Consider the following 23,207-nt stretch of genomic DNA (forward strand, 5'->3'; position numbering starts at 1 on the left):
CAGTGAAAAAAAGATTAATATCATTAATAAAATGAATAATACAATGATTAATATCATTAATTAAACACTCTTCTGGAAAAAGAAAAAGAAACCACAGGTGGTCCCTCTGGGCCTCAGAACTGCTAAATGAATGTCATTTTTTCAGTTACAGGTGGTTGGGATATCCCCAAGTTGTCAATGTTCCTATGGATGTGTACCAGAAATTTCCAAGAATCTCTGTACAGCCAAATGAGGCGTGTGTGCCGGCCGATTGCAAGGCTCTTATTTCGTAAGAGGAATGTGCTTCATCTCCTGTGATCTCTGCTGATGGCATTGGATGGAGGAAGAGTGTAATGGGATGCATGTTTCACTGCTTCCAGCAGGTGGTGATAAATAGCATTCATTGCTCACAGTTCAGGATTAAAACAAACAAACAAAATGTTTTATAGTGTGATGCAATTTACTGCAACCTGATGTTTGCTGTGAATGCAAGAAAACACTGACTTGGGGAAATACCAAGCATGGCAGTGGCTCAGAAATACCCTCAATTCTTTTTAAATTCATTACTCATTTTAAGCAGAGCCGTAGGTGGGATGGGGGTGTCTAGCCAGAGTTTCTGCCCCAGATGAAGCCCCCAAAGGAGCGCCATTGAGGCTCCCAGCATGTCTGGGCTTCAGCCGGGGAGAAAGATGAAAAAGTGAATGGCAACTGGGTTTTGTTTTAAATATTATTATTATTATTATTATTATTATTATTATTATTATTATTATTATTATTTCTAAAAGAACCTACAAAAGAGAACCATAAAACAAATATAAAGCAGATCAAAAACATGACAAACAAAAGCAGTTATCGTAGCAACAGTAAAAATACAAAAAGCAGTAGATATAAATTCAGCCCAGGATTTCCTCACCAAGCTGAAGAAGGCTCATTTACAACGCAATGCAGGGAGAGTTGGAAAAGGCTGTGTGGCTCTCCCAGAGAAGCAGAAGACGGGATCCCCTGTGGGCAGAGCAGTCTTTACCCGGGGTGCAAGGGGGGCCTTAGACTTTGTGCGCTCATTTACCAAAGACGCGCTGCGCCAGCAGTGGCGCTTGTCATTCACAACAGCGGCACTTGTCAGACTCAGCGACAGCGCTTGTCATTCTCAATGGCGCCGTGCACACAAAATTACCTTTTACATCAAAATATTATGTTACGTATTGTATTGAGCTGCGCTGCTATGCGGCAGTGGGGTCAGAGGCACCTTTGACACGACTGATGTTTCTCCTAAGTAGGTGCCTAAACAATACTTATAAGTTTAAGTGTGGTGGTGTTGTATGCTTCAGTATAAGTGTATTGTAAATAAATGAGCAAATAAAAACGTTTGTTGCTTTTTCCTCCCTTCAACAAGAGATAAGGCATAAGTGTTGTGTCTGACATAAGCATAATAAAAGTTAATTTGAGGGCTAAATTAAATTTGGGAGCACTGGGCAGATCTTTGCACCCCGGCGGCGCATATGCTAAAGACAGCCCTTCCTGTGTGAGAAGGAAATTCTGGAGGGAAGCTGAGGAAGAGAATCCTCAGGATTAGATGCTCCTTGGGGTCCCTTCCATGATTCTCTGATCCATTCATAACTTTGAATGTGTTTAAATAGCTAAGGTTGATTCGTTTTACAGACTATACATGATCTACGCACAGGAAAGAAAGGGGTGTGTGAGCATTTTTCCTGCCAGAGGCAGATTGCTGGCAAGCTCTGGTCAGCCCGCCTGCATTAGGATTGTAATGGAAGGGCACTTTATACTTTAGACTTGAAAAAAGCATTTCTTCACCTTACATGGAAGCTAAAATGACTAGAAAATTATCATTGAAATGAGTAACCAAACTAAAATAAAATTGAAAGGAATCTTGTTGAAGTTTACTCAGGAGCAAATTTCCACATCAAAACTCCTTGAAAGGGTTTCCACAGAACCAAGAAGAAGAAGAAGAGGAGTTTGGATTTGATATCCCTCCTTTCACTCCCCTTAAGGAGTCTCAAAGCGGCTCACATTCTCCTTTCCCTTCCTCCCCCACAACAAACACTCTGTGGGGTGAGTGGGGCTGAGAGACTTCAAAGAAGTGTGACTGGCCCAAGGTCACCCAGCAGCTGCATGTGGAGGAGCGGAGACGCGAACCCAGTTCACCAGATTACGAGACTACCGCTCTTAACCACTACACCACACTGGAAGAGAGGTGAGTGGCAAAAGCCTCAAATGGGGAGGGAAAACATTTTAAAAGGAAACCAGGGGGTCTTGGCTGATCTTATGGAAATGCAGTCTTTTAATGATCCTGTGACCAAATAAATCCAATTCAAAACCTGACCTAAGATAGACAATTGCTGCACATGGAAGTTCTACTTTTAAGAAACAACTTGCTTTTACTGGAAGGGATGCTCATTTTCCCTTTGGTCATACAGTCATAATACTTCTTAGGATTCCTTTGTATTTAATGATAGATTGCCTACTTTTTATGCCCTTTACAAATAAATGTGATGAGGGTGTGTGTGTGTGTGTGTGTGTGTGTGTGTGTGTGTGTATGCGCACACGCATGCAAACACACATCCATGTGGTGGGGTGCCAATCTGGGTCTTTGACCTGGGTAACAGAAAGCCTAGCTTTGCTCCTCATTTTAGGGCTGAATATTTTTTAAACGTCTTGCCTCCAGCATTGCTCTTCTGTTCATGGAAGGGTTCCTGATTCAGCAGAGATCTCTGCTAAGGAGGGGTGGGGGGAGAGGAGGTGATTTTTGCCAATTCCACACCCTCCCCCATGCTGCTACTGGTGGGTGGTTTAGCAGTGATGACAGTCAGGAGCAGCAGCGTAGGCCAGAACTAAGGTTGGCAGCAGAGAGCCTCGGTTTTGGCTTCTCTCCATTTCTCCATCTTAAATTCAGTTCTCCATATTTATACACATCACTTTGCTCCCAAGAAAAGAAAAGTCCTTATGAAAACTGATAGGCATTTCCATGCAAATTTCTCCTAACAAATGCACTTTGGTATGTAGTGTCCTCTTATATACACATTTTTGCAAAGCAATTCCACCTAATACATTTTTTGGGTATATTTTCAGTCATATGTATGTTATGCATGCTTTACCATAGCCTACGTAATTTTGTCCATGTTATCTGGCTGGAGAATTGCACTGCAAACTTCAGAGAGTATGAATTTTGAAGAATGATTATAGTTCCTTTTGTGTGTTGTTTGGAAATATGTGAATTAAATGACTCTGATTCCTCCCCTTCCCTGGCTGGCAGTGGCCTTTCTGTGGTGCTGGGGTTTTGGTTGGACACCAACCCCAACCCTGGCTCTGAAAGCAAAGCTAATGCTCACTACCCTTAATCTTCTGTGAATTGGGAACTGTGACCTTTCACTTTCTCATGCAATCTGTTTGCTCCAAACCCCCCCCCCCCACTTTTTTAAGGAAAGAAGATGTGCCCATGCCTACACCATGTTGGAAACAGAAAGACGGTTGTTTCCCTGGGCTACCCCCCAACAGCAAATTAGGATAAGGTACTATTGCCATCACAAAGGGGTTTGTGGGAAGAAGCTCGTTCCTCTTCTTCCACTTCCATGTTTTACTGGTCTGCTTCTATATGTTTAAAAGCACCCTGACATGCAAAAATTAAGCCAGTAAAGGTTTTCTTGTTTTGATTTTTTTTAAAAAAAATGCTATAATAATAATCGGGGCTTCTAATTTCTTTGGAATTTCTCTCGGCATCACTGAATATTTCCATAGTATTTGTCTCCTACGCTTTGCTGATTCATCCTCCTCTTCTCTCCCATGCTTTGCCGCTAATGCTTCAGGCACTGATGAGGTAAACCAGGAAGGTTAGCTGGCAATGCTCTGAAACAGAGCTGTGGTGCTAACTGCTGCTGTGGCAATGGAATGAAACTCCAGTTTGTAGCACCGATGCCTTCCGGGTACAGCTGAGGGTTTCGTTTCAAACTCAGGCGCCCATCTAATTCCTTGTGAGGAGAACATGTATTCAAGGTCACATCTCCTTGAGGGTGTTTCCTTTCTCCTGCTCATTTGGTTATATTCTGAAATGGTTAAATAAGCGCCGTGGAGATTTATTACCACTAAGCTGTGAAACTTGAGAAGTGCAGGTTCCCAGAATTGCAGTGCACATAATCTCTGGCTATGTGGACTCAGGTAAACCCTCATGAACTTTAACCACCTCAAAACAGCCCCCAACTAATAAAATCTCTTCATTATTATGTCAAGGAAAACCCAGAACTTTCCCTTCATCTTAGTCACATTAAACCAGCCCCAGTTTAAATTGCTGGAGTTTAGTTCTCTGCAGAAGATCCAGTTTCAGACAGTCCTTCTCAGATGTGCTTGCAACACCTTATCTGAAAAGCAAAACAAACAAAATATACGGTTGTGAAGCTGTGGTGTAAAGTCTAGCATTGCAGTATTGTTGAAAGGTTTCTCCAACATCTGTTTTATAGTTATTAAAAACAAAACATTGGGCTGTCTCCATCCAGGCTATGATGTAGTTAAGGTGGAGATTCTGATCAGCATTCTTAATGCAAGACGCTGTTCTGTTGCTCTCTGGATGGATTTCAATAAGTAAGAAGGTCTAATGTCTCACGTTTCTCCCCTCTGAGGCGTCAGAGGAATGGATGATACTGAAAGGTGTCTGAAGACACAACAGTCAATCATAACATTAAGTTGAGCCAAGTGGGAGGAAAGACACTGTCCTATCAAGGCCTATCAAACCATGTCAAAAAATAAATAAAAATAGGCATGTAAGATCAGAAGATAAACAGGAGCACGGTGATTGGTGAAGGTTTCTGCACTTATAAAGGATGCTGAGAGAGTGGCTATACAGAACACTCATTTGCTTTTTCATCACATTTAAGGTGTGGAGTGGAGCTATCTGGGTGTGGGGTGAGGTTGGGACTAACCCAGTGGCAAGGTGGTGGCCCCCTTGATAAGGGCACAGGGCTTGAGCTGCGTTCAATTTTTGACGCTCAGTATGTTGTTAGGCACACACAGCACACCAACCTATTTCCAAATGTTCCAGTGGAGATATCACAGCTGCCCTCTTTCCTAGGAAAAGTGGTGGCGTGAGTGTGAATATGGCATCTAGCAGCAGGTTTGTCCTGAACATGACCACACCTTCCATTCTGAGGAAAATCTTGCATTGCACCTTATTTTGCATTCCCCCCCCCACCGCTGCCGCCACACACACATACCAACAACCACTTTGAAAGTGAGCATGGCGAGTGACTGAGTGGGTGGAGGTCAAGCTGGTATTTAAACTTGAATGTAAAATTGTGTTCTGAATGTGTGTACAAAATTTCATTCTGATATTTCTGTGTCCAGGGCCATTATCGCCTTGCAAACTGACAAATTCAGAAAAATGATACTAAGTGGACCAATACTCATGGCCAAAGTCCAGATAAAAACTATGAAAACTGCATCAAAAATAACCCTCCATCAGAAATGACATTATAAACTGCCCCCTAAGAAGTATGCATGGGAGGAAGTTGCAGTCCCTGGTTCAAATCCTGGGCAGACCAATTCCATCTAAAATGTTACAGGTGGAATTGATTTTTTTGACTGTTGGTTTGGGGTGCTTGTTCACTGGCCTGTGGGCAATGCAGTGTCATGACGCCCCGCTATACTTGGGGCCTCAGCTGCCTGTGTTACCTGTAACAGCTATCTGTAATAGGGAGAAGTATGAAAACAACAGAGCCATCTGTACACTTAGCCCTTTGTAAATATTGATATTCACAATTAGGATAGACAAGTAAGCTTTGCAGGACCATTGTGCTAGATCATCTCAGATCTCTTGAAAACAGCTCAGCTATTCTGCAGTTTAAATGCTATATACTCAACAAAACCTGTGTTGCAGGAAACAGCTGTCAGTCAGTCCATCTTTAGACTTAGTATATGGCAACATGAAATGTCTTAACATTCCTGTTTTTAACATAGCTTTAGGAATGTGAATCTGAATCAGTCAACATATTTTAACACCTGACCTCATTTTTTTGGCTTTGCTATCAACATCGGTTTGGAGGGTGGGAATATTTTGCCATGAGAAGGAGCCTAATTTTAATTTGTTTGGATTTTCAGTGGCTGGCAGGTATGTTCTTTAGTCAGATGATTTACTAATGTGAGAATCATAGAATCATAGAATCCTAGAGTTGGAAGAGACCACAAGGGCCATCGAGTCCAACCCCCTGCCAAGCAGGAAACACCATCAGAGCACTCCTGACATATGGTTGTCAAGCCTCTGCTTAAAGACCTCCAAAGTAAGAGACTCCACCACACTCCTTGGCAGCAAATTCCACTGTCAAACAGCTCTTACTGTCAGGAAGTTCTTCCTAATGTTTAGGTGGAATCTTCTTTCTTGTAGTTTGGATCCATTGTTCCGTGTCCGCTTCTCTGGAGCAGCAGAAAACAACCTTTCTCCCTCCTCTATGTGACATCCTTTTATATATTTGAACATGGCTATCATATCACCCCTTAACCTCCTCTTCTCCAGGCTAAACATGCCCAGCTCCCTTAGCCGTTCCTCATAAGGCATCATTTCCAGGCCTTTGACCATTTTGGTTGCCCTCCTCTGGACACGTTCCAGTTTGTCAGTGTCCTTCTTGAACTGTGGTGCCCAGAACTGGACACAGTACTCCAGGTGAGGTCTGACCAGAGCAGAATACAGTGGCACTATTACTTCCCTTGATCTAGATGCTATACTCCTATTGATGCAGCCCAGAATTGCATTGGCTTTTTTAGCTGCCGCGTCACACTGTTGGCTCATGTCAAGTTTGTGGTCAACCAAGACTCCTAGATCCTTTTCACATGTACTGCTCTCAAGCCAGGTGTCACCCATCTTGTATTTGTGCCTCTCATTTTTTTTGCCCAAGTGCAATACTTTACATTTCTCCCTTTTAAAATTCATCTTGTTTGTTTTTGCCCAGTTCTCTAATCTGTCAAGGTCGTTTTGAAGTGTGATCCTGTCCTCTGGGGTGTTAGCCACCCCTCCCAGTTTGGTGTCATCTGCAAATTTGATCAGGATGCCCTTGAGTCCATCATCCAAGTCGTTGATAAAGATGTTGAATAACATCTTCAGAGGAGGGCAACCAAGACAGAACCCTGTGGCACCCCACTAGTCACTCTTCTCCAGGATGAAGGGGAGCCATTGATGAGCACCCTCACCTCACTTGAGGCAACTGTGGTAGTTTCTACAGGCGACTTCTGCAACATCAGTAGTGCAGGCAGAGAATGCCTGTCCTTCAGTCTTACTGACCATTAAACTGCCTTCATTAAAAGCAGACGTTTATTGTTACAAATCCAGTGATGTCAGATATTGCAGCATAGAAAGGGCATCGGCTGAAACAACAATGTGCTTTTCTTTTATAAGTGGTGAGGGGGCGTTTGGTCTTTTATGAGTGGTGAGCGGGATTTTGACATTTTACAAGCAAAAAAGAAATGATTAACCCCATCTGTTGCAAATTGTGCTAGATGAATGTGCTCACCAATAATTGCTACAAAGCCCAGACAGCAGGGATTTGCAGCAGCAGCCCATTGTTGCCTCTTGAGATATTTGTTTATTAATATTAATAAATAATAATAATTGTTCATTATAAAGGGTTCTATTTGAAATGAATGATGACAGAAAGTTAAGCAGCTGCTTATGAGTTGCTCCAAAAGAATAAGCATTACTGCTAGGCAAAGAGAAGTGACTTCCCCAAGCAGCTGATTGGGGTGTCCTAAAAGAAAATTGCTAAGTTATTTAGCATATTACTGCTGAAGAAGGTGAAAGCCATTTGCAGGATTTCCAGCCTCAGACACCTAAATTACTTGACTGGTTGTGGGTATTATGAACTTTGTTTTGGAGGGGGGAGGAGTGCCATTTGTTGCTGTGCCTCAGACAGCAAAATGTATTGGTTTTGCCCTACGTAAATGCATCAGAAAAGCTCCTATACTAAAGAGATGGGTTCATTTTACTAGCCTATCTGGGGCTCCTGTTTCCTGTAGGTCGGCATTGTGGCATGAAAAATGGTCTTGCATGCTTTCAATATGGCCAGGCTAAATGTTTGCATGGTGTCTGCAGAGAAGGTTGGGGAAAAGAGAAGAGTGTGATAAATAGGCGCTCCCCTTGTGGGTCTGTGACACCCGGGTCTTTGGCACCATTTATGGGACAGATGAGTGTCTGGTTCATACAAGCCTGGGGTGGGGGGAGGAATACTGGAGGAGCTGTATTCATGCAACATGAAACCCATCTGAGAAACAACCCCTGTGTGCATAAGTCAGAGCCGCAATGTTTACACACACTGGCTCACAAGGTTTTCCCCAATCATTTCTTGTCTGTGATAAATATAGCTTGGAGCAGATGAGCACATGATTCACAGCATGACAGTGTACTCTGGAGTAGCTTTCTTTTTCTGAAACTGCCATGAATCAAAGGGGATTGCCTAATGAAAGTAGTTATTAGAGAGCAGCAGTTCAGCGTCAGACAGATAGGAGTGAAGGAAGCAACTTTGATGATTAACAGTCCCATCTCTGGGCAAACCTGGCCAGAGGGAACAAAACATCCCTTCTCTTCCTGGGATTTCTGGAGCTATCCTGCTCTGTGTAACTGACCTTTAAAAGGCAAGCTGGCCAACCTCAGTGGACCTGGATAGCCAGGCGTTGTGTGAGTTCAGGATGAGTTTAGCAGCCCAGAAAGAAAATGTAATGAAGATGATGTATAGATGGTATTTGACACCTGTAAAGTTAGCTAAAATGTATAGGATGAGAGATAAAACATGCTGGAAATGTAAAGAAGCAGACGGAGACTTTCACTATATGTGGTGGACGTGTGACCAAGTAAAAACATTTTGGGAACTGATCTACAATGAATTGTAAAAGATGTTTAGATATATATTTCCCAAAAAACCTGAAGCATTCTTGCGAGGTTTGATGGGAGAGGAAATTGTGAAGATAGACCAAAGACGCCACAGTAGCAGGGAGAACTTTAATGGCCCCAAAGTGCAAGTTACAGGAATTACCAATTGCGGAGTGGCAGGCGAAGGTGATGGACTTTGCAGAATTGGCCAGACTGACCTGCAGGATTCAAGTCCAGGACAATCAAAATTTTCAAGGGGACTGGAGTAAATATATTGTATATTTGAATAATGATTGCAAAAAATTAAAGACACTAGCAGGACTGAAATAAATCCTTCAATGTGGACAATAGGTTAAAGAGCTAAAGTGTGAGATAGGACTTGAAAGTGGAAAACCTGCTGGAGGGAGGGAGGGAAGCCACAGGCTTGGCAGAGCTGAAAGTAAATGTGTATGTTACTGTATTGTTGAAAATACTGTTTTAAGGAGAAAAATAAATAAAAAATATTTTTTTAAAAAAAGAGTTTAGCAGCCCAGAGTGGTTGGGACAGCCCAGTCAGATGGGCAGGGTACAAATAAAATGCTGCTGCTGCTGGTGGTGGTGGTGGTGGTGGCGGTGGTGGCGGTGGTGGTGGTGGTGGTGGCGGTGGTGGTGGTGGTGGTGGTGCCGACTACTGCAGAAAAACCAGGCACAAAACCAGGCCAAGCGTTAGCCCTCACCCCACCTGTCCAAGCGGCGGGAAGTCCTGGGGGTGCAGCGCTTAGCCAGCTTGGGTTTCATTGGAAGGACGTCACTGGGAGCTTGTTAGCATTTCGTAATAGTTGTGTTTATTTACAAACATACAGGGTGGGCAGAGGTGGAGCTGATATTTCACGCTGCAACCGAAAGCCAAAGTGTAATGTCCTCACATCAGAACTCCCAGGAGACAGCCAACACTCCTGAGGTGCCTAAAGCTGGCCATCTCTCCCTCGTCTCAGCAGCCTTCTTCAGCCATCCCATTACTCATGCAATTAACATTGTATACAAGTAGAAGAGGGAAGATGGTTGTGTCTCCATCGCCCTTTGCAGGTTGGAGGGCAACTGTTGATAGCAAGAAGCCTGAGCCACTTCTGGAGGACCCAAGGTGGAGCAGGCTCCCTACTTCAGACAGTCACCCTCCAACTTGGGGAGGACAACGGGATAGTGGCAGAGTGTGTGATTAGAGCACACTTGTCTTCATCCTGCACACAGTGTCAGTTGGGTGGAGAAAGGAACACTTGAAGATGGCTTCTCTCACTTACAAACACCATGATCATGTCATCTATTAGTTGGGGTGGAGAAGAGCTCTCCCCCTTTCAGGTATTTCCTAGCCATTCAGAAAGCCTTCTATTGAGAACATCTGCCATGCTGCCTAACACTTAGCAATGTGCTAGGACTACAAGGCAACTAAAGTAGCCTACAAGTTTCTCCGGCATCCACCCCCCCTCAAATTTAACAACAATGAAGCCCAGCAAAAACAACACATGAAGCCCAGCAAAATATCTTGGACTGCTTTTATATGGGTTCCATTGTCCCAGACCAGGCAGTGTCTCCTCCCTCACCTGCCACTTGCCTTGCCTGGTGGGTCTGGTCCCAGCACCAGGAACTCCCCATATGATAAATCAAGAAATGGCTCTAAGAAATGTTTGAAAGCACCCTAGATTGTACACAAGTACAAGCAGGAAAAGAAGAAATAACTTTTCAGAAACCTTACGACTAGGGAATGTGAGATAGAGATGAAGACTCATATATTTTTATCATTTGAACTCAAAATTAAGGGAATGCCTAGTGACGGCATCAAATGTAAAGATGCTATTGAAAGCTGGTTTTGGATTGGGTTTTAGATCTGTGACATGTTCACAAAGATGAGTGATATCTGATTAGTTCATTCCTTTCCAGGATGAATTCAGGCACTGGAGAAAAACACACACAACTTCCTGGAGCAACTTTATTAAACCAAGTGTTGTTGATCTTCTTTCTGATTCATCTGAGCCCAGGTATCGTCTGAAACTGAGACACACCTTTTATAATTCTGCAGTCAATCCTTTTTTCTGCTGTGGAAATTGCTGACAATGCTGAAGCTTCTATAATACTTACTATATTGTAGTTAAAAGCAAATTTTGTTTTCTTGCAAAACAAATTCAGCAAAAAAAATCAGAAGATTACACAAACCTGTTCAATGGCTTCCACTCTAGGTCATATTCAAGTCAACTTCAAAAAAGTACATGACTGAAGCCCAGCTGAAAATTCAGGTTGCAGAATTATAGTTCACTAGTGCAAAGTGCCCAGAGTTCCTTGGTAATTCTAAGAAACAGAAAATCAGTGCAGTTTTGAAAAGTTCACCACCTTGATTTAAAATGGCATCCAACTGTAGCCAAATGCAGAAATAAAACCTCCTGGTTTTCAAGAGCCATTGTGCAAACTTTTGTTAAGGAAGGCGATGGTGAAACGCAGTGGAAAGTATGGGATAATGCTTGCTTTGACGTAACATCACTTAACCTTCCTACAAACAAATCAGGACTAATGCTCAATAAGCATCTGGAAGCATCATAGCAAGTCATATTTCACTGAAGAGAAAAGGAGCTAAAATGACTTTCAACACAGAGGGTAGTATCCTCCAAGGCCAGGAATTACCAAAATCTTGAAAGTAGCAGGTGGGCTTTTTCCAGGCTTTTCCAGGTCTTCAAATGATTGCTTTTTAGAGTTGAAAGGGATATTGGAGGTCATGTAATCCATCCCCTGCTCAATACAATACAGGACTCTTGCAACTACAGCATCTCTGCTCAAGCTCTGCTGAAATGCCTCCAGTGAAGGAGAGCCCGCAACAACCTTCCAATGGATTGTTGCACGGCTGAGTATCTTGTGTCACTGAATTTGACTTCCTTGCAATTTCCACCCATTGGTTCAAGTCTAGTCCTCTGAAGTAACCTCAAGCAAGTCTGCTCCATCTCTGTGTGGAAGCCCTCCAGCTATCTGAAGGCATCAAGTATTTCCCTACTTTTCTCCAGGCTAAGCATACCCAGTTCTTTCAAATGTTTCTCCTAAGACTTGGTTTCCAGATCAATTACCCTCCTCCTCTGACTTAGAGGAACAAGACAGGCCAAGCACTTCATCATCACCAGGGGTGCCAGCTTGAACAAAATATGGGAGGGGGTGGTAAGTCCCTCCCCACATAATCTATCACATGACATAGCACACACTCACCATTTGAATGAGAATTCCCCTCAACTTTGTGGGGAGGGGCCTATGATAATCATCACCACCATCTTAGAAGCTTGCAGCCAAAGGTTTAGCTGAAAAATTCTTTCTTTCTTTCTTTCTTTCTTTCTTTCTTTCTTTCTTTCTTTCTTTCTTTCATACAATGGAGTATCAGACATTCCCAAATAATAAAGCATTGGAGAATCGCTTTCCCTCAACCCCAAAATACTGTCTATTGTTATAATATGGGACTTGGCATTTGTTGTTGCTGTTGTTCTTGCTTAGTATTCAGACACACACACACAGCAAGATGTACTATCTATGAACATTCATAAGACTGGCAGATATATTTCTGATCTTAGCTTGCCATTCTGGGCTTGCTTTTTTCCAATCAGAAAACATATGAGATTTGTGATATATGAAAGTTACAAACTAACTCAAAGGAGTGTAGGAAACTCAACTCAACACAAACTGACATCACTTCCAGACGAAGCATGCATTGCACAATCGTCCTGATATGTTTGCACAAAAATTGCCTGGCGGTTATATGATATGGCCATCAAGTGGTTGTAATCCTGCAACTGTAGTTTTCTGTTACTTTTCATACCACAAAATGTCCATTAAAAATTATTGCACAAAAGCACTATATAACCATTATCAATTATTGTGCCATACCAACTTTCTTTGTGGTGGGTTATGCAGGGCATATACTGACATGTAACCAAATTCGTGAGAGATCTCTGCAAATGTATGTGATGTTAAAACCCTCTTGAGTCCATGATGTGGAGTGATAAATGAAAGAATCTGCTAGTGCTGCAGGTGGAATGTTGAGATATCAGCCAGAAAATATATTTATTAGTCATGTAATATAGGAACTGCTGGCAGAATTTCAAGATGGTGTGAATGGTTAGAATCATAGAATCATAGAATCATAGAGTTGGAAGAGACCACAAGGGCCATCGAGTCCAACCCCCTGCCAAGCAGGAAACACCATCAGAGCACTCCTGACATATGGTTGTCAAGCCTTTGCTTAAAGACCTCCAAAGTAGGAGACTCCACCACACTCCTTGGCAGCAAATTCCACTGTCAAACAGCTCTTACTGTCAGGAAGTTCTTCCTAATGTTTAGGTGGAATCTTCTTTCTTGTAGTTTGGATCCATTGCTCCGTGTCCGCTTCTCTGGAGCAGCAGAAAACAACCTTTCTCCCTCCTCCATGTGACATCCTTTTATATATTTGAACATGGCTATCATGGTTATTCTAGCTAGGAACTGCATTTATTTAGGTTTTTAGTATATTGTGATTTCACTCTCTCACACACACAAACCCTAAAAAATAGAGCATGTAATATTTAAAAACTCCTATTTAGCAATGATGCTGCAGAAGGAGGGCTGGCAGAATGCCCCCAATCCTCAGAAGCTCTTTTCCAACCCCTCAGTCCTACAGCATCATGGCATGGTCAAGATGTACACTTGGCCCTTTGATCCATTGCGTCTATTTATGACCTCTTTATTCTTAAATAACAACATTGCCTGGAGAAGCAGACGGGACATTGTTCATTTTCAAAACAATCTCCAAATCAAGGCACTTTATAATTTAAATTGCTAATGCTTTGGCTCGAATCCATAACACCTTAGGCTCTTACCTCATCGTGAAATGTTGCAAGCGAAGCAGAGTGAATGCTCATCATTATTTGGAGAAGGGGGGACTTGTGCTGAAGCCGATTCCGTAGGTGATGCTTCTTGAGTCAGCACTTACAAAAGCTGACATGCCCTAGTCAAGAGGGGGAAATGATATGGAGGCAGATGCAGTCCCCGCCCCCCCACACACACACACACACCGATGATAAATAACAGCAAGTCTCCCATGAATCACTTTGCCATGAGAAATGTGAACCAAGCTAATTGCAAGACCATTTATCTGTGCCTTTCATTGCATGACGCATCCACCTCCCTATTCCATTTGTAGAACGGTTATTGTTTTTGTGATTTGACAAGCCTGCCCAAAGAACAGCTATATGAATAGAGAATTTGGAATCTTGCAATCTCAAAGTGAAAAGCACATTTCTCCTACTTAGCTTGAAAAGATGTGGGCAGCGTGTGATGAGGATTGAGAAGTCAGAGAGGAGTTTAAGACATTTCCATTGCTTGTGGGAGGCGGCACAACCACTTGTTCCTATGCCATGTTTCCTATTTCCTGGTCGGTACACCATCCTGCCCATTAGTGTCCAGTCTCTACATTCTTCCTCTTTCCACTCTCCTAGTCCTTAGGGCTAAAAAAAAATATCGTTCCAAATCTATTGAAAAACCATGTATGCCTGTGGTGCATGTTTTATCCTTATTTGACTGAGCATATGCGAGTCAAAATGATTAAAATGCTTCTCAAGTTCCCGCGTGTCATTTCTGCATGAATTTTTTTCCATGTTCCTTTCATTCCATAATTTGAATGTTTGGCTATCCTTGTCTGAACCTCACACCTGGAATTCAAGCGCATGCTGCTCGCCACATCTTCTTCTCTGCTCGTCTCTTGCACAGAGCTCACAAGGAAGGCAGTGGGTGCCTGAGCACTCAGGCTTTCAGCTCACAGGGGCAGCCTGGTCATCCTCCAAAACACTCAAAATGACTCTTCTGGACTACAAAGCCCACCACCGCTGATCAGGCTTTGCCAACTGGAGCTGATGGGAACCAAAATCTAAGAACTTCTAGAGGTCCGCTTATTTCCTACCCTAGCTTAGGCCTTACTCACACCAGACTTGATCATGAGGTGATAATTGCAATACCATTATGAGCTGCATGTTTCAAAGTACAAATACTATTTAAAATACTGCAGTACACAACCTTTAAGCAATTTATACATTACTGAGGCAGAAGAACATCTACTTTAAAAAAAAACAACCCTTCCCTGTTACCCAGTTCTACATTGCCTAGGTAGCAGCTTGAAGTTCCAGTCACACAGGAAGAAGAGAAGAGTTTGGATTTGATATCCTGCTTTATCACTACCCGAAGGAGTCTCAAAGCAGCTAACAATCTCCTTTCCCTTCTCCCCCACAACAAACACTCTGTGAGGTGAGTGGGGCTGAGAGACTTCAGAGAAGTGTGACTGGCCTAAGGGCACTCAGCAGCTGCAGGTGGAGGAGCAGAGACGCAAACCCAGTTCACCAGATTATGAGTACACCACTCTTAATCACTACACCACACTGGCTCTGGCAAACTCAGTCATTTCCTTCATCAACATCTCAAGCCCAAGGTGGTGGGGATGCTTGGAACTGATTATCCACACAGAATGGCAACATCTTTCTAGGGGTTCAGACAGGGGACATTCCCAGCCACCCCCAGAGCTGGTGGGAACTGAACGTGGACCTTCTGCATGCAAAGCAGACACTCTACCTACAGAACTTGTGTCTGAATTGAGCCACAGCTATAGCAACAGCCGTTGAAAACCCTTGGTGGCTGAAATAGTTGGAACTAGTCCCAATGTTGATCTGGAGTAAATATGTCCCACTGGGTGCTAAGTGTAAAGTGGACAGTTTTTTAAGGAAAATATCTTCAGACACAGGCTACCTAGGAGCATGCTTGTACATAAAATTCAGAGCCCAATATATCGAATGATGTTCTTGGGTAATGTATGGTGGTGGTTTGTGTTGGGATCAGGATGAAGGCATAACACAAATGTGTAACGAGGCAAAGCAGCAAATAAAGCAGAAGAAACCCAGGCTAATATTAGCAGCAAGCTGCCAGGGCACCCATTGCTTAGAGCATTTGGCAGTATGGTGGGAGGTTGATAGGATGGTGACAGTTACCAGACAAATCTTGTTGCTATAATAAGGCTTATATGTCGAGTAGATGACTCATTGCAAGCATCATCTCCATTACATTTCCTCCGTACACAGGCTGTGGCTGCGGTTGGGTCTGTTTATGGGTTCCCTTGCAGTGCCGGTTAGAAGAGTGTCAATGGTTAAGGGGCCTGATTACAGGCAGCAAGGCAAGTTGCACCTTGGGTGACCTGGGTTCTCATCACAGTGGATGCTTTTGATTGTAAGGGCACACCAAGAAATTGAATTTTCAGGATTCTGACCCCACACACACTATTTGGGTTCATTTGATCCATGGCTCTCACACTACTACAATTCTTTCTGTATTTATTGGATTTTAATGGATTGCTTTTGTTGTATTGGTATTTATATGTTGTACACCTCCATGGAAATTTTAATGAAGAGTACCATTAGAAAAAGTTTTAAGGAAACAAATAAAGATAAATGAATATATAAACCTCTCTGTGCGGAACAGTGTTGAACTTTACAAACATTTGCAAACAAGAAATCCTCAGCTGTGTGAAGATTTCTCACAAACCCTGCCCTCTGGCTGTATCTGCTCAGGTGGTCTTGCTTTCCCATGCCTCCACACCGTGTGCCCACAAGAAGAGCCTTGCTTCATCAGACCAAGAGTGGTTACGAGAATTCAAAAGCAACTAGGAGAGAGAGAAACATCACTTCAAAATTGTATCATTTCTCATATCCCTACTTATGCATCTTTTCTGTCAAAAAGAAGATAAGACTCCCCTTATGTAGCCGTCCATCCTTCTCATGCCACAGGAAAGAGGGTGTAAGAGCTTCTCATGTGGATTACGGGGCATCCAGCTATTGCTCACTCCTGCCTTTTATTTAAACACAGTGCCCAAAACAGTGAATTTTGTTGGACCATTCATCGGGAGTAAAATGAAACCCTCCCAAAAAATAATAAGGGAGGGGGAGATTTCTGCAAAAGAGGGTGAGGGGTAAAAATCTTCTTGCTTTGATTGCATTCTGGGAAGTGTGGCTGGCATTAAGTGGCCCAAGGTTCTCCCCACAGTTTCCTGGAGAGACAGTTGGCATGTGGCAAACGCCCTCCTTATTATGTCACATCAGCAATTTTGTGGAATGATGACCACATATATGCTACAAACTAAAATTAATTTTAAAAGCTGCTTTCTGATAGATTTTTGCTAAGAATCTTGGAAACTATATCATTTGAGAAGGTGTTGAGACTGTTTGAACAGAGAGCTCTAGCCCACTTAATGGATTTATATAATTGCCAGGCTTCCTTGCTTGGTAGCTGTGACCATGAAATAGGCTTGAACCCAGCCCACAGGGTAAGGAATTTAGCCCTTATGAAAGCTCATGAAATTCATAAATGAAGTTCATGTAGAAGAAGTGGGGAGTCAAAATGTTTTCTAGACTCTCTTTTAATAAATTGGAGACCTGTTTGACAAACATTATTGACTCATACTACTGTAGAATTATCAGTTACATGCACTCTACTAATCTTATAAGGTGCATTTTGCATATTACAAGAAAACACACAATGCTAGTCTTACTCAGACATTGAAATTAATGGGCCTAAGTTAAAAAGGTAAAGGTACCTCTGCCCGTACGGGCCAGTCGTGTCCGACTCTAGGGTTGTGCGCTCATCTCACTTAAGAGGCCGGGAGCCAGCACTGTCTGGAGACACTTCCGGGTCACGTGGCCAGCATGACGAAGCTGCTCTGGTGAGCAGCACAGCACACGGAAACACCGTTTACCTTCCCGCTAGAAAGCGGTACCTATTTATCTACTTGCACTTAGGGGTGCTTTCGAACTGCTAGGTGGGCAGGAGCTGGGACCGAACGACGGGAGCTCACCCCGCCATGGGGATTCGAACCGCCGACCATACGATCGGCAAGTCCTAGACACTGAGGTTTTACCCACAACTTGATTATTTCTCTTTTTTATTATTATTAAATTTTTATTCATATTTAATAAAGAGCAAACAAATATATAAACAAACAGATTAACATAAATTGTTATTCCCATTTCCCATTCTATACAAACAAGAATTGAACATACAAAATCATAGAAATAATAATAAAAAAAATACTTTATACTCTGTCGAGTCTTTGACTTCCCTCCACCCTTTTGGTAAGTTTCTAATAAATTCTATGGTTACGTATTTATTTTTAATCAGGATTGTCGCTGATGAGTTTTTCTTTCCCCGCCAGATCATCTTATAAGTCTGTTCCAATATAATTCCAGAATTTACTCCAATTTTTTTTGAATTTCTGTTCATCTTGGTCTCGTAATCTGCCTGTTAGTCTATCCAGCTCGGCGTAATTTACCATTTTAACCTGCCAATCACTTATGCTAGGTACAGTTTCCGATTTCCAATTTTGTGCCAGCAGGATTCTTGCGGCTGTGGTGGCGTAGAGGAATATTGTTTTATCCTCACTTTTTATTTCTTTATCCATTATTCCCAACAGAAATGCCTCAGGTCTCTTGGGAAAAGTGTATTTTAATATTTTTTTACACTCATTATAAATTAGTTCCCAAAAGACCCTCACCTTACTGCATAACCACCACATATGGTAAAGATCTCCCCCTACTTCACCGCATTTCCAGCATGTCTTATTCTTTAATCTGTACATTTTGTCCAATTTCGCCGGCGTAAGATACCATCTGTACATCATCTTCCAGACATTCTCTCTCAATGCCATACAAGCCGTAAACTTAATATTACTGTTCCACAGTTCCAGCCACCTTTCAAAATCGATGTTATAGCCAAAGTCAATTGCCCATTTGATCATTACTTCTTTCACCTCCTCATCTTTTGTGTACCATTCTAACAGCATATCGTATATTTTGGATAATGTTTTGTTCTTTCCTTCTACTATCTCTATGTTAAATCTTGATTTTTTGTCATCAAAACCTGTTTTCCTCTTATCCTCTTTTAACAGGTCATTCACCTGGTGATATTGTAACCAACCAATGAATAAATGTTTTATCTCTTCATAAGGTTTAAGTTTAGGCCCTTGTTCTGTTTTTCTTACCAGATCTTCGTAAGTAGCATTTCCCCCCTCCATGTTAGTTTTCTTAATTGTTAATACCTCTATTGGTGAGATCCACCAGGGGGTCTTTCTTTCAAGGAGGTTTTTATTTCTCTCCCAAACCTGATATATTGGTCCCCTAAAGATATGGTTCAAGAAGCCCCTATGGACCTTCACCTTCTCATACCAAAGGTATGCATGCCACCCATACCAGTTGTTAAAACCTTCCAGGTCCAACAAGTCTCTGTTCTCTAGCTTTATCCAATCCTTTAGCCAAAGTAGACACGCTGCTTCATAGTAAATGCCCAGGTCTGGGAGTGAAAAGCCCCCTCTTTCCTTTTTATCAATCAATATTTTCATTTTTATCCGTGGTCTTTTCCCCTGCCAGATGTATCTCGCCAGGGCTTTCTGCCACTCTTTACATTGTTTTAAACCTTTAAGTACTGGAATAGTTTGAAATAAGAACAGCATTCTAGGCAAAATGTTCATTTTAACCACTGCTATCCTCCCTAGAAAGGAAAGTTTCATCCTCCCCCAAATTTCCATATCTTTCTTTATATTCCTCCAGGTGACCTCATAATTATCCTTATATAAATTTGAGTTTTTGGCCGTAATCCACACTCCAAGATATTTCACTTTTTTAACTGCCATTATTTCCGCCTTTCGTTCTAATTCTATCGTCTCTTCCTTATTTAAGTTTTTAACCAGCATTTTAGTTTTATTCCTATTTACCTTGAATCCTGCCACACCCCCAAATTCCTCTATTTTTTGTAAGGCTTCTTTAACACTCTCCTTTGGATCTTCTAGGGTCAGTACGATGTCGTCCGCAAATGCTTTAATTTTAAATTCCCTTTTTCCCACCTTAATTCCTTTCACTTCTGTTGCCTCCCTGAGTCTCTCATTAAGTATTTCCAGTACTGTTATAAATAATAAAGGGGATAGGGGGCAACCTTGTCTATTTCCTTTATGAATGTTGAAATATTCCGTTGTGGTGTTATTTATTACCAATTTTGCTTTCTGCTCCTTATATATTGCTTCTATCCCTTTTCTAAATTTTTCTCCTATTCCCATCATTTCTAAACTTTTCCTTAGGAAGTCCCACGAGATATTGTCAAATGCCTTTTCGGCATCTATGAAGACCAGAGCGGCCTGTCTGTCTATTTTCATATCCAAGTATTCAATAATATCTATCAGATTTCTTACATTATCCCGTGGTTGTCTCCCTGGAAGGAAGCCTGTTTGATCTTTATGTATTTTATTAATCAAAACCTTTTTTAATCTTTCTGCCATTATATCTGCGAATAATTTATAATCATTATTTAATAATGAAATTGGCCTATAATTCTTCACTTCCATATTATCTACATCTTTTTTAGGAGTCAATGTAATATATGCTTCCTTCCAGGTATTTGGAATCTTTCCTTCCCTCAGTACATTATTCATCACCTCGCCTAGCACTGGGGATATTTGATTACCTAGTGTTTTATAATATTTGGCCGAAAGGCCATCTGGCCCCGGGGCTTTCCCAGCTTTCATCTTTTTTATTGCCTTCTTTATCTCTTCTTGACTAATTTTCTGGTCTAATACCTCTTTTTCCTCTTTTGGGATTTGCTTCAAGTGGTATTTTTGCAAATATTGGTCTATTTCTTGTTCTGTTTCGTTTCCTCTTTTATATAGATCCTTATAAAATTTTTGAAATATCCTTTTTATTTCTTTTGGTTCTTCCACAATTCTTTCTCCTTCTCTTATTTTGCTAATCGTATTTTGTTTCTTCCTTTCTCTTATTTGCCAGGCCAAATACTTCCCTATCTTATTTGCGGATTCAAAGTTCTTTTGGTTCAATAATTTAATTTTCCACTCTATCTCTTGGTTTATTATTGTGGAGAATGTGGCTTGTAATATTTTTAAATTCTGTTTTATGGTCTCGTCGCTAGGGTTAATAGTTAATTTTCTTTCATTTTCCATAATCTGTAATAAAGTCTCTTCTTTCTTTGTCTCTTTTTCTTTTCTTGGTTGGCTGTTTTTCTGTATCAAGAATCCCCTCATAACTGCCTTTCCTGCATCCCACACAGTCTCTATGGGGGTTTCTCCATTTAAATTCCACTTAAAATATTCTTCAATTGTTTCTATGGCCTTGTTTACAATCTTCTGATCATTAAATAGGGATTCATTCATTCTCCATCTACCTGTTTTAACATCTTTGCCTTTTAATTCAATAGTAACCGCGTTATGATCGGATATAATTCGTGTTTGAATTTCAGATTTGGCAGGGGGTTGGACTCGATGGCCCTTGTGGTCTCTTCCAACTCTATGATTCTATGATTCTATGATTCTATGAAATTCCGTATCAGTTCGTTCGAGATCCAAATACTGTCTATTCTCCCCCAGCTTTGATTTGGGTTTGAGAAAAAAGTGAATTGTTTCGTAGTGGGGTTCTTAAATCTCCATGCATCAATTAATCCCAAATTATTTACAATATCAAAAAAGGATCGCGGCAATTTACCATCTTTCATCTCTTGTCTTTTTGTTAGTTTATCTAAGTTTGGGGACACCACCCCATTGAAATCACCCATCAATATCAATTTTTGATCCATCCATTCCATCAATATATTACCTAGTTCAAGAAAGAAAGCTGATATTTTATCATTTGGTGCATATATTCCAGCCACGATTATTTTTCCCCCATGAAACACCATCTGAACTACAACCACTCTCCCTTCCTCATCTTTGTACAATAATTGTGGATTGTACTTTTCCTTAATGTATAGTACTACCCCTCTTTTCTTAACCTTATCTGAGGTCACAAAATCCAATCCTAGTCTCTTATTGCTTAATACCCTTTTATGTTTGTTTATTACGTGCGTCTCTTGTAGACAAATTAGATCCCAATTCTTTTTCAATAGTACATGTGTAATCTGATTCCTTTTATTTTTATTGTTCAACCCATTCACATTCCAACTTAAATCTTTTAGAACCATCTGCTATGCTATACTAATTTCTCTAATCTAGATAAAAACTACTGTTCCTTGTCTTCCCTTTCTTCTTCTTCCCTTTCTTCTGCTGAATTCTCCTCTCTTTCCTCTTCCTCGCACCCTTCTCCCTCTTCGTCTCTCAACTGTTCCCCCCTTTCCTCTTCTCCCTCCAACTTTCCCAAATCCTTCTCATATCTCCTTGCAAATTTCTGGAGTTCTATAGTGGTAGACAGTTTAAACCTTTTCTCCTTAAAGTAAAACGAAATGCCTTCCGGGAACTCCCATCTGTACAAGATCCCATTTTTCTTCAATTGACTTGTTAGTTTTTTATATGGGTCTCTCCTTCGAAGAAATCTTGAAGGGATTTCTTTAAAGATAATGATTGGGTTTCCTTCAATAAATAGCCTTTTAACATGGTTCTGTTTCAGTATTTCATTTCTTATCTCTAACGAGTTGAACATAACGATTACGTCTCCTGGCAATTTTTTCTTTTTATTCTAAAAATATTTACTAAGTGATAGTTTATCTCATCCTCTTTCTTATCTAACCAAGTTGCCAGCTCTTTTATCACTTTGGTTCTAATATTCTCATTTAAATTCTCAGGTATACCTCTAAGTTTCAAATTGGATTGGTTTTGCCTCATCTGCGTCATAGCCATATTATCCAACAACTCTTCCTGCACCTTTTCTATCTCTTTAACTTCCACTCTAATCCTATCCATCTCCTTCTTACTGTCTTTCGTATCTTTTTGCACCCTTTTCACTGAATCCTCAAGAACCTTAGCTCTCACCGATAGGTCTTTAACCTTCCCTGTCAGTTCCCCCACCACTCCCTCCAGTTTCTTGTCCAAAGTATTTTGCATTTCAAGTAATTTCCTCTCCATATATTGTTCATTGTTTTTAAATTCTTTTCTTATTTCAGCCATCAAGCTGCTATAGTCTTTAATCTCTTTCGCCTCCTTGCCTTCTTCTTGTCTCGATGGTCTCCTTTCCGCTGGCGTTGCCACCCCCTTCTTTGAACCGTTTGTCATTTTAAAGACTTTTAAAAACTTGATGTTATTTCCTCCTTTAGTCTCAAAAAAGAGATAAAGTATGAGAGTAGCAGCTCTAGCGTGTTTCAAATAATATAACGCAGTTCACAGCTTACCTCTATCAAGTTGGTAAGTCACCGGAGGTGTCGCAGGGGTAAAGTACTAAATATTAAGACAGTCTCAAAGCACCTAAGTTTATACACACTTTTAAGTCCTTGTATTCTTGAGGATGAATATATTGAACATCTGGAGCCACAGAGTTTCTTCTAGACAGAGGTGTGGAAGAGCAGCCACAAAATATTCTTTATACTCAGAGCTGGTCAC

General features: G+C 41.3%; 1 protein-coding gene across 1 annotated transcript in view; it reads left to right on the forward strand.

The window, feature by feature from the left end:
* Positions 1-2,166: 2,166 nt before the first annotated feature.
* ZFAND5 (zinc finger AN1-type containing 5) overlaps positions 2,167-23,207 on the forward strand; it is a 70,318-nt gene continuing 49,277 nt past the window's right edge. Inside the window, exon 1 of the mRNA XM_082241677.1 lies at positions 2,167-2,191. The gene's annotated coding sequence lies outside the window, so the exon portion shown is untranslated. The remainder of the gene's footprint in view (positions 2,192-23,207) is intronic.

This window comes from Podarcis vaucheri (genome assembly GCF_965113315.1).
Source record: "Podarcis vaucheri genome assembly, chromosome: 11".
Classification (NCBI taxonomy): Eukaryota; Metazoa; Chordata; class Lepidosauria; order Squamata; family Lacertidae; genus Podarcis; species Podarcis vaucheri.